Source organism: Heteronotia binoei, chromosome 17, assembly GCF_032191835.1.
Source record: "Heteronotia binoei isolate CCM8104 ecotype False Entrance Well chromosome 17, APGP_CSIRO_Hbin_v1, whole genome shotgun sequence".
NCBI lineage: Eukaryota > Metazoa > Chordata > Lepidosauria > Squamata > Gekkonidae > Heteronotia > Heteronotia binoei.
In genome coordinates, this window is record NC_083239.1 from 30,971,356 (window position 1) to 30,982,417 (window position 11,062).

The 11,062-nt window shown below is 41.4% G+C and overlaps 1 protein-coding gene across 1 annotated transcript in view; it reads right to left on the reverse strand.

The window, feature by feature from the left end:
• DYRK1B (dual specificity tyrosine phosphorylation regulated kinase 1B) overlaps nt 1-9,230 on the reverse strand; it is a 42,906-nt gene extending 33,676 nt beyond the window's left edge. The window contains exon 1 of the mRNA XM_060257528.1: nt 8,988-9,230. The gene's annotated coding sequence lies outside the window, so the exon portion shown is untranslated. The remainder of the gene's footprint in view (nt 1-8,987) is intronic.
• Nucleotides 9,231-11,062: the final 1,832 nt, after the last annotated feature.

Below are 11,062 nucleotides of genomic sequence, written 5' to 3' on the forward strand. Positions count from 1 at the left end.
CCAGTAAGTAATAAATACCTCTCTGTAGGAGGGTGTAATTCCGACTGTAGCATTTATGCTATGAGATCCTGCAGGGTTCGATCATATCCCATATGCTATTTAACATCCATGTGAAACTGCTCAGGGATTATGTGTGAGAAGTCACCAATATGCAGATGACACCGACTCTTTTCTTAACATACAAGCCAGGCTGATTAATGGAAGTCCTGAATAGGTCCCAAGTGAAGGTATGGTGTGGATGAAGGCCTCTGCATTAAACCTCAGTTCAGACAAGATGGGGGTGCTATTGTTCTGTAGATAAACCGCACAGGGACTGCAGTCAGCCTACTCCTACTGCAGGAAGAGATTCATGGCTTGGGGATTCATTAGATCCTGGCCTATGAATGGAGGTCTAGCTGGTTTGCCTGCTAGTGATCAATGATCTAATCATAGCTTACTGTAATGCACTTGACAGGGGGGCTTCCTTTGAAAACAGCTTGGAAGCTTCAACTGGTCCACAGTGCAGCAGCCAGGCTACCATCAGGGGTTGGTTACACAAATTATATCACCACTGTGGAAAAAGGTCTGCACTGGTTACCTATCAATTTCTGGGAACATTCTGAGATGCCGGTTCTTACTTCTAAGGCTCTAAACAATGAAGGGATAGGGTACTAGAAGGACCATTTCCTTCCATACTATCCAGCCTGCCAGTTAAGATTGACCTCTAAAGTGTTCTTCTGCACCCCATGCCTTCAGAAGTCAGCCAGATGGTGACTAGAGACAGGACATTTTTGTAGTGGCACCTCATGTTGAGAACACCCTCCCTCCCTTTTGAGACTTGCTTGGTGCTTACTTTACTGGTGGCTAAAACACATTTTTCTACATGGGCTTTTAATCAGAGATTTTATCTTACCAGGTTTTTAATAGTCTGCTTCTATTTGATGGGTACTTTTTATATTGCTTATGTCTAATGGCTTGTTTTCATACTGTAGTTATCAATTGTAAGCCACTTTGAGCAGGACTCTTGATGCAACGTAAAACTAGTCCAAACAGTTAAATAAAGGAGTACATGCTATGATACCTTCTGGATTGCTTTCTTGTTCTTCCTAAACTTATTAGGATTCTTTTCCCCTACAAACCACAAAGCACTGGCTTACAGCTTTTAGGGATGACCGTCAGAACTCTTCCTTTTCCTTTATGTGACTCAGGTTCATATTATTTTTAAATGAAGCTTCTGGAATACTGGAAATAGTCTACTATTGGAATATGAATTATTCCATATTATATCTTTATATTATATCTATATTATATCTTTTTCTATTAATAAAATTACAGTTTTGCATGTTTTTCTTTCTAATCCATTCCAAATCATGAAATTGATGTTAAATTAGAAGAACAGGATCAAACTATTGTTACTGTGGACCACAGGTAAGGTTTAGAAAGGTGACAGGATCACCTTAAGCCTCCCCCTATTTAAATAACAAAACTCACTTGGTTCTTGTCATTGTTTTGAAAGCAAAAAAGATGCTCTGGTGTCCTGGATTGACAATTTATATAAACCAGGAAAAAGAGATGCGTGCACAAAACATAGAAAACACCAAGTGTCCATTCTTCAATGGACTGGGATTGTGTTTCCAACTTACCCATATACTGGAGTCTCCTGTAGACTTTCCCATATACTGGAGTCTCCAGTACAAATAGGACTTCCACTTCATTCACAAGAGCTACTCTTTGTAATCAAAGGTAATTTGTCTCACATTTACTGTCCATGTCTTCTCATGGAAAGTCATGACAAAAGCAACACAGTACTCAAGAGAATCAAGGGGTATGGCAAAGTCCTGTGCAAATGCAGTTCTAGAACACCCCTCACTTTCTCTTGATGTCCAAGTTTGAGGTTGGGGAGACAGAAAGAAATAACAGATGGCTTCCAAAACTGCCTCCTTCAGGTCTGAAGTATAGCAAAAATATGCCAAACATAGCAATGCTAGCAGAACACAACCTCTTTTTAACATACAGATACCCTGAAAAAGGGATGAGTCAAAGGCTACACACATCAGTGTTCAGGGAAGGGAAGAGGGTACAGCAGAAATTGAGAACAACAACAACAGAACTGAAGTTGAGTAAACAAGATAGCTGGGTATGGAAAGCTGGTCATATGAGGCACAAATACAGCAAATGAACTAATCTCCACAAGGTTCAGAGGACTGGGTTGTTGTCATGCTATAAATGCATGCACTGCTCTGTGGACACTGGACACATATAAATTCACAGAACATGATTAATATTCAAATAAAGTATGCTACTACATTTTGAAAGAGGGCAGTATTTTTTCCCCCAATGATGCTCTTTATAGGTCTGTAACAACCATGTTCCATCTGATGGTATTCAGTCTGTCCGCTTTGTGGTTGAAACCCCCCTTCCCCCTAAAAAAAATTCCCAACAACTACATTTTATGAATTTTAGGCCAGACACAGTAAGAAAGTTTCACACAGAAGTCACTTCGAGCATCATTTATTCAACAGATGGCTCAAAAGCTCATTTAACCAAATGTTAACAGGAAGCAGATGACCACAAGATCACAACCTAAAAAAAGTGTTAAGGATGCAACTGTATAAGTTGTTTGCTGGAATCTCATGTACCACTAGCCCTCAATGTCCATACTGCCCCATAGACTCTGGAAACCCTTTATATAAGTATAGCCAACATTAATATGTGATTCACACCAGTCATAGTGCTTCCCACTTTTGAGATATATTTTTGTACCCTACCTGGTCCAGAGAGAGACGCAGATGTTTTCCACACTGGTTATTTATGCCATGGCTATGGGAAGACTACCCTATCTGAAATAGCAAGAACTCAAAAGGACTTGCTATGCGATCCTAAGAAGGATTATTCAGAATTACGTAAGTCCCACTGAATTCAATGGGACTTGCTTGCTGGTAAATGTTTACGAGTGCAGCCTGAGAATCACAAATGTATTCAAATCCTTGATTGAACAACTCTCTCCTGTTATGTAGATTTACTTATTTTTTTCGTAACCAAACTGTTGAAAAGTCAACCAATTCCTAATACTTTCTTGGGCTCATCATTCAGCAACAATTTGCTTTGCTAACACTGTGGAAAAAACCAAAATAATCACAGCAGTCTATGTAAGCCATAAAGCAACTCTGCTGTAGGCTACACATGGTTCAGGAAAATCCTTTTTCTGGATGCCTTGTCCATACCTAGGCACAAATGAATGCAATAATTTCTTAAGCAGACAGACCATCTTCTCAGCCTTAATTCCAGGTGTCCATATTGAGTGTTGCCCATTTACCCTGTTTCGGGTTCTCTTTGGGAGTGGAAATAGCAAGAATGACCCTGTCTTCTTCATCCAAATGATTACAGCTCTACATTACAGGGATTCTGAAACCGGCCCTTGAGCTGTGGCCACAAGTTGCAGCAGTTAATCATACTCCACACCACAAGAAGAAACTGATGTTATGGTGGCCATATCGAGGCTCCAGCAGCTGCAAATGAGAAATTGTGCTCTAATAATCTATCGAAAATGTTCCAGAAAAGCCTTGTTAGCCTGTCACAACAAAGATATTAAAAGCCTGGAATGCAGATCATAGAATTATAGATGTATAAGGTAAAACATTTGAAAGTTCATATTGCATTTGAAGGTCCATACTGCAATAAAGATGTTCACAAGGTGGATTACATGGGTGGTCTCTGAGACCTGCTATATGGGCAGTCCAATATGTGCAGAGACTGAATGAGGTAGTCCTTCAACCAAGTGGTTCTATAAAATTTATCTTTCTTGAACATTTGAAACATCTCTTCATGATGATGATGATAATGGATTTATATCCTGCCCTCCACTTAAGAGTCTCAGAGCTGCTCACAATCTCCTTTATCTTCCTCCCTCACAACAGACACCCTGTGAGGTGGGTGGGGCTGAAAGGGCTCTCACAGCAGCTGCCCTGTCAAGGACAACCTCTGCCAGAGCTATGGATGACCCAAGGCCATTCCAGCAGGTGCGTAGAGGAGTGGGGAATCAAACCCGGTTCTCCCAGATAAGAATCCACACACTTAACCACTACACCAAACTGGCTCTAATATAGTATTATTTAATACTTCCGCATACATAAACAGAAAAACTGCGCCTAACACATCCAACAACTACATTTGCCATCTATGTAGTCAAATCACATTTATTGCTCATTGTCATATTGTGCTTCATCACAACTACAAGATTTTTTTCTTCCTTTATGTTATTTCTAGTAAAAAAACAAAAGCAAAATATGCATTGGTCTCTAAGAAAATTCAGTAATACACCATTTGACTATATTACTGAATTTAATCAAGATGTTTTTATTTGCATTATGACATCATCTAGCTTCATCATAAATGATCTCCTGATCTGTACCTCTGTAGACGATACCTATCAACAAGTTGTCAGCAAACATCATGCTAACAACAGGCTGCCTGCCACAGGAAGTTCCTCAAGCATGGTAACCTTTGCATTTCCCTGGCAGTTTCGTCTGTTAGTGTGGAAAAATCATGAACTTTTACTTCAAGTGTGAGAAACTCCAGAATGTAAATGAATAAATAAAGTTCAATCCCCACCATATTGGAAAAATCCTGTAGCAGAACAGTATGGGCAATGGAGAAGAAATGAACAATCTTCTCACTTGCTCAGCTGCCAAAATGATGAGCCTCAGGTATACTTTCCTTATCCATCCAGGACTGTTAATGCATCTTAACAGGGAACACAACTCCTGTTCTCTCTTCAGGCTACAGAAGTGCTCAGCCTCAGTCTACTGGTACTTCCCCATTGGGTTTTACTGCAGAGAATGAAGGAAATTTGCACCAGGATACATCTACAGTGTGTTTTCCAGACATCATTCTCTCTGCAGGACACAATTAACTCACTAGGTTTACTGATGCTCCCTCATGAAAAATAGTACAGGCTATGAGAAAAAAAAAAGTATGACTATTTTAAAGATGGCACCAGGGTTTAGTGAGATCACAGAAATTCAGACAGACACTGAACATCAGAACTGCATGTACATTGAGACCCTGTGCTACCACCAGGAACCCAACAGAATGAATGCCCGCAAGCCAATCAACTCTTAATTTCTTACTATATATTCACCCACAGGTAAGTAAAAACAACATGAATAAAATATATTTGGGACAGCATAAATTCTTACTGCAATGCTTTATTAGCAATTTAATATTCAACCAACTATTTCTTTGTATATTGGAGAGTTTGAACACAGCTTGATTATTCACTGGAAGCTAAAGTTACCAACAGAATACTGGGAGCCTGGAACAGTCTTGAGATTGAAGACTGGTAATTTATATGCTCAAATTGATTTCCAGCAATTATAAGTTCATACGTACATATTATCAAATGAGTTTTGTTGTCCATACAATTTGCAAATGTAGCCAAAGTTTAGCTTGATGGTCAGGTCCTATTAAGATTCAAGGTCTTTACTGATTAAAAACAAAAGGACAAGTGACAATTTACTTATCTGTTAAAACATGATTCAGTTTAGCCAGACATCACCATCATTCGCACTATGACCATCTACAATAGCCTAAAAACAACATATACATTACTGTATACCACAGAAAAGTCTATCCTAACCTGACTTTTGGCCAATTTTATCAGGGCCAACTCTGGTAGATTTGATCATATAAAGAAACCAACATAATATCCAAGATCAAAAAAAGACCAACTTCTTAGTCAGCAGAAATCTTTAAAAACGCTAAGGACCAATACAAGAGTTTTTTCAAAAATCAAGAGCTAATGAATATTTCTAGGTACTGATCTTTTAAGAACAAAATCATTTGTACTGGAAACTGCTACTGGCATAATTGCTTTAGAAAACCAAAGGGAATGGCCATAGACAAAAAACTACAGTTGTCAAAAAACCACGCTCAGCAGTGTATATTACTTCTTAAAGCACTTACAACAGCAACTACCAGTACAGGTAACATGATTATAATGAAGTCCCATCATAGGAAATAGGCAACTGTTTGATGAGAGATATTCTACCTGTTTACTTTATTATTTAAATATACACATGGCATCAAATTCTTAACATGAGCACAATCCCACAAGGACTCTCCCAGTTGATCAATATTGCCTGCTTAAAACAATTTTTTCAGTACGATTCACAATTCACAGCTATTGTTAAGATCATAACAATGTATTTAAAAAGTTATTTTTGTTGGTATTATACAGCTTTAGCATAAGGAACTGTGGGAGGGAAAACAGAAAAAGTAATAAAACATATGGGACTAGAATCATTAATGTTAACAAGAAGTATTTTGAGTTCATTGGGCCTAATCTGGGCAGGAAGTAAGGTTGAACATATAAGCCGAAGGGGATAAAATGGTCTTCATTTTAGGGTGTATGCCACACATTCTAGACAGATCTTTCTGGTGTTATGTAGGAGTTAAATGTAGTATTAGGACCAGGGAGCCCCTTGTTTAAATACCCATGAAACTAACTGGGTGACCCTCAGCTAGTAATTATCATCCTAAACTAACTTACAAGGTTATGAGGATAAAATGTAAAAAAGACAGCACCATGTACACCAACCTAAGCTAGCTAGAGGAAGAATGAGATAAAGATGCACCAAGGACAGCTGGAAGGAACAAGATCCAAGTGTAGCCACTAGCTTTGCATACTTCAAAAAGAATACTAAACCACAATAGTTTTAAAAAACAATCTAAATGTAAAGTGGGAAAAATAAATTCCTGAATACTACTAAAAGTCAACAGCAAAATTTTTAACCTAATTTTTTAACCACTCACAGTTCCTTTATTATTATTTTTTAAAATCCCACTCCCATAATAAAAAACAAACAGGATTTTCTCTCCCCTTATTTCTTTAATTCAAGGATCCACATGATGAACACTGGGGCAATATTTACCTACTGGACAAAAGGATTGATGAGGAAAGAAAAACTAGGGATCCTATCTGTGACCAAGCTGAAAGCAGAAACAGTGATCTCTTTTAACCACCAGGCAAGCACAAAGAATAGTTACAGAGTTACATACGGATTTTTTTAATCAGCTCTCATGGACACAAATATATGTGTCACTAATTCACTTTAATAACACAGAAGTCCAAATCTGACAAAATTTATTCCAACATAAAACATTTGCAAGTCAGAAATCACTTCCATCAGATGCATGAAAACATATGCTGGGATAAATGTCATCAGGACTTTAAAGTTTATGCTGAGATAAGTTTCATTAAACCTTTAAAGCTTACCCTGGAATAAATTTTAAAGCATATACTCCTGTGAGTCACAGCGCACTTCATCAGGTGCAAGATGCAAGTTTACAGTGAAATATATTCTAGTAGGCTTTTCAAATTGATCTAGGAATAATTTTTTGCAAAAAAAAAAAAAATGCAATTCTAAAAACATTTTCACAAAATTAACCCCAGTGAATAAATCCAAGTATGACTTTGAATAGACCTGATTAGGATTGTATAAATAAATAAATTTAGTAAAAATAAATTTAGTGAAAATCTTAGTCTGAAATAACATTTCAAATGCCAACAGTGTCCATTTCTTGCAGCAAAATGAAACAGTAGCCCTGTTAGCAAGGCCAACCAATTTTATTCCCCAATGTAAGATTCCTGTATATCTAGAGCTTACTTCATCAGATACATGAAGCAGCGAAACAAGTTTTTTAAAGCTTAGTCTTTATATTTTATAATCGTTCCCTTCATTCAAGAATTTTCAACAGATGCACAAAATAATGGAACCAAACCACGTTTTAAGTCTTTTTAGGGTTAGTCGCTTTAGCTCAGCATAAGCTTTCCCTTGAGCTCGAATGCATCAAATGCATGATGAAATACGCATGATGGAAAATGATAAGAAATTCATCTCCCCCCTCCCCTACAATGCACGAAGGGGGGGGGCTATCCCCTGTTTAATATTTCCCCCCTCCCTTCTGCCCATAAGGACAGCAGAAGCAAAAGCCCGTGCTTGCATGCAAGCCAGCCACCGCGCGCGGGGAGCGAGCTCCACCAGCGGGCATCCTCGTGTCCCGATCGGCCCCGAAATGCAAACGGCGGGGGGGGGGGGGGGAGGAAAGGCACAGAGGACAGGTCCCATCTATGCACACCAAGCTGCACCCAAGGAAATTTTTTATACTGATTGCTATTTGGTATCCCATTATTAATTACCTTGCTGAAAATAAGGTTATACCACATAACTATATTTATTAAAAAAATGCTATATTCCCGATTTCAATTACCTTTGATCTTTGTTTTTTTTTTAATTATTTACCTAATGCAAATGGTCATTTGTGCTAATGTTGCGATGGTACTTTATATACTATGAGGTCTAACGGAATTTAATTATTTACTTTTAAGTTTGGAGATAACTTTGATGGATGTATTAATGGGTTTTATCCATTCTAATACGGTTTATGTTATGTTTAGGGTTCTTAATTGTATCCGGTTCTTTTACATTCAATAAAAATCCTGCTTATGGCCAAAACAAAAAAAAAAGCTTCGGTGGTTGAACTGAGCCAAAACCAGGCGAGGCTAGGCCTAAAATGAGGAGGGGGGAGGCGGTGGCTGCGCTGCGGAGGGGAAAAAGGAAGGAAGGAAGGAAGTGGGCGAGGCGGCGGCGAAGCAGCAGCAGCAGCAGCATCCAGGGTGGGGTCGGGCGCCGGGGAGGGGACGAGGGCGGGGCAGGCCGGAGGGGGGAGAGAAGCGGGGGGGGGCACAACCGGGGTCCCGCCCGAGGCAAAGCCCAGCCGGGCAGGGGCGGGGCCTGAGGAGAGTCCGGCTCTGGGCGAAATCGTCCCTTCATCTAGGATGGAGGAGGAAGGCGGGAAAACGAGGACGGTTCCCCCCCTCCCGTCTTTTTCATTCCCCCTCATAGTCTTTTTTTTCCCCTCCCCGTTCCTGAGGAAGGGCCCCTGAGGCGGCGGCAGCGGTGACTGGCGGGCGGGCGAGCAGGGAGCGGCCGCCGGGCGGGTCTTACCTGAAGAGGCGGCGGCGGCCCCGCGCGGCGTGTTTCAAAAGCCGGGGCTGAGGAGAAGCGCGCTGGGGGCGGGGCGCGGCAGACGGGCGGGCGGGCGCCCCCACCCCCAGCGCAAGGGGCGTACTCCGCCGGCGGCTGCTGCTCCGGTGCCGGGATTTCCCAGTAATGCAACAAAAAATGGCGACCACAACAAACCGCCTCCGCGGGCCGACGAGCGGCGCATGCGCATCGTTCTCCTCCCCCCCCCTTCTCCGATGGCTTGGCCCACGTGAGCGAGCGGGGCGAGAGGGAGAGGATGGTGGGGGGGGGGGGAAGAGAAATGGCACGCGCACTTTCTCAGCGAGAGAGCGCGTCTTTGGCTCCGCCCAAATAAGTTTGCGCAGGCGTGGGAATTTGCAATTCTCTCCCCCCCCCCCATTTTCAGAATGTCAGGCACGAAGCGTTCGCTAACATGGAGAGAGACGCTGCTGGTCTGTGCCACTGTAGATTAGAGGGGGAGATTTTGAACTGTTCTACTTGGAGGGGGGGGGGGAGAAAAAGGATTTTGGTTTCTACCATTTCAAAAAGGGGGTTGTGAACCGGGACACTTTTGGGGGAATTATGGCTTGTACCACTAGCTTTAATGAGAGGAATTCTCAGCTGTACCACTGCAGACATTTTTGTGGTAGGGGGGAGCGAATCAGGGTTATTCCACTATAAATACGAAGGGATTATGGACTGCAACACTTTTGGGGAGAGGGAGAGATTCCAGCTGCATCACTGCATCAAGGAGGGAGCAGTGGGCTGTACCACTATAGATTGGAAGGAGAATGCGGGGTGGTGTTTTTTTTTTTTTAAATATCAGGGAACACCCTAAACTACCTTTCCTTTCTAGAGCAAAAAAAAACCTAGCACAGAGAAGGAAATTATTATGGTTAAGGAAGCATTTAAAAACAGGCAGAGGTGGAGTATGGAGACTGAATGACTAAACAGTTCCTGCCTATGTATTTTAACCCTGCCCCCTTCCTCAAAGAGCTAAGCAAGACAGTTGTGGTTGTTCAATGCCCACTTTACCCTAACAACAGACCTATGAGGTAGGTTAGGCAGAGAGAGACAAGCCTAAGGTGCCTCAGTGAAATCCACAACCCAGCAGAGGGAAGAAACACCTCAAATCCTTTGCCTATCTTAAAATGCTCATTTTAAGAGCTACCATAAGAGCCAACATGCAGCTACAGAAAGCTTACCTTGCAGCCATTCTGGAAATGCTGCTTAGTTCATTCACAAACTGTAAGCTTAAAGTAGCTGTCTCTACTACTTTACAAATATGGCTCAAGGCACCAATGAATTGGTATTAAGAGCCCAGGCTAACCCAATCTCGGAAGCTAAGCAAGGTCAGCCCTCGCTTGTTTTTAGATAGAAGTCCAGCACAAATCCAGAAAAAGAGGGGGACTCTAATCTTGATTCCCCACTCTCCCACATGAAGCCTGCTGGGTGACCCTTGGTCAGTCAGTCTCTCAGACTCACCTCAACAAGCAATGTTCCCTCTAAGCTGTGGAGTCTTGTGAGCAAAACTTCTACTTTGTGAGCTACTGGCATTAAAGTTGTGAGCTACTGCGTAAATTAGTTTGCTCTAGGGCCATTTTTCCTGATCTGAGACCAAAATGTGTGAGCTGGAGGCTCGCAGAACTTGTGAGCTAGCGCACATTAACTCAGCTTAAACGGAACACTGCTCACAAGGTGCCTGTTGTGGGAAGGGAATGAGACTGTAAGCTACTTTGAGACTCCTGAAGGTAGAGAAAATTGGTAGTATAAAAACCTGTTCTTCCGATTGCAGGAGAATGAATTAAGCCCTGTCTACTCCTCGTCCAATGGGAGGGGCAAATCGAGAAAACCTAACCGGTTACCTGCTTTCACTGACGTTGTTCACAATGGCTGTTGGGAGAGCATGGTAAAATATAGCAAAATTTAAAACTCCTGCCCTCTCCTGAAGAAAGAGTTGAGCCCTTATCTTTAAAAACACAAGACCTATTTTAACATTCCGCGTTTTATATATATGAAATTTTCTCCTGTACACATCATTTCTATTCCTGTGCGCT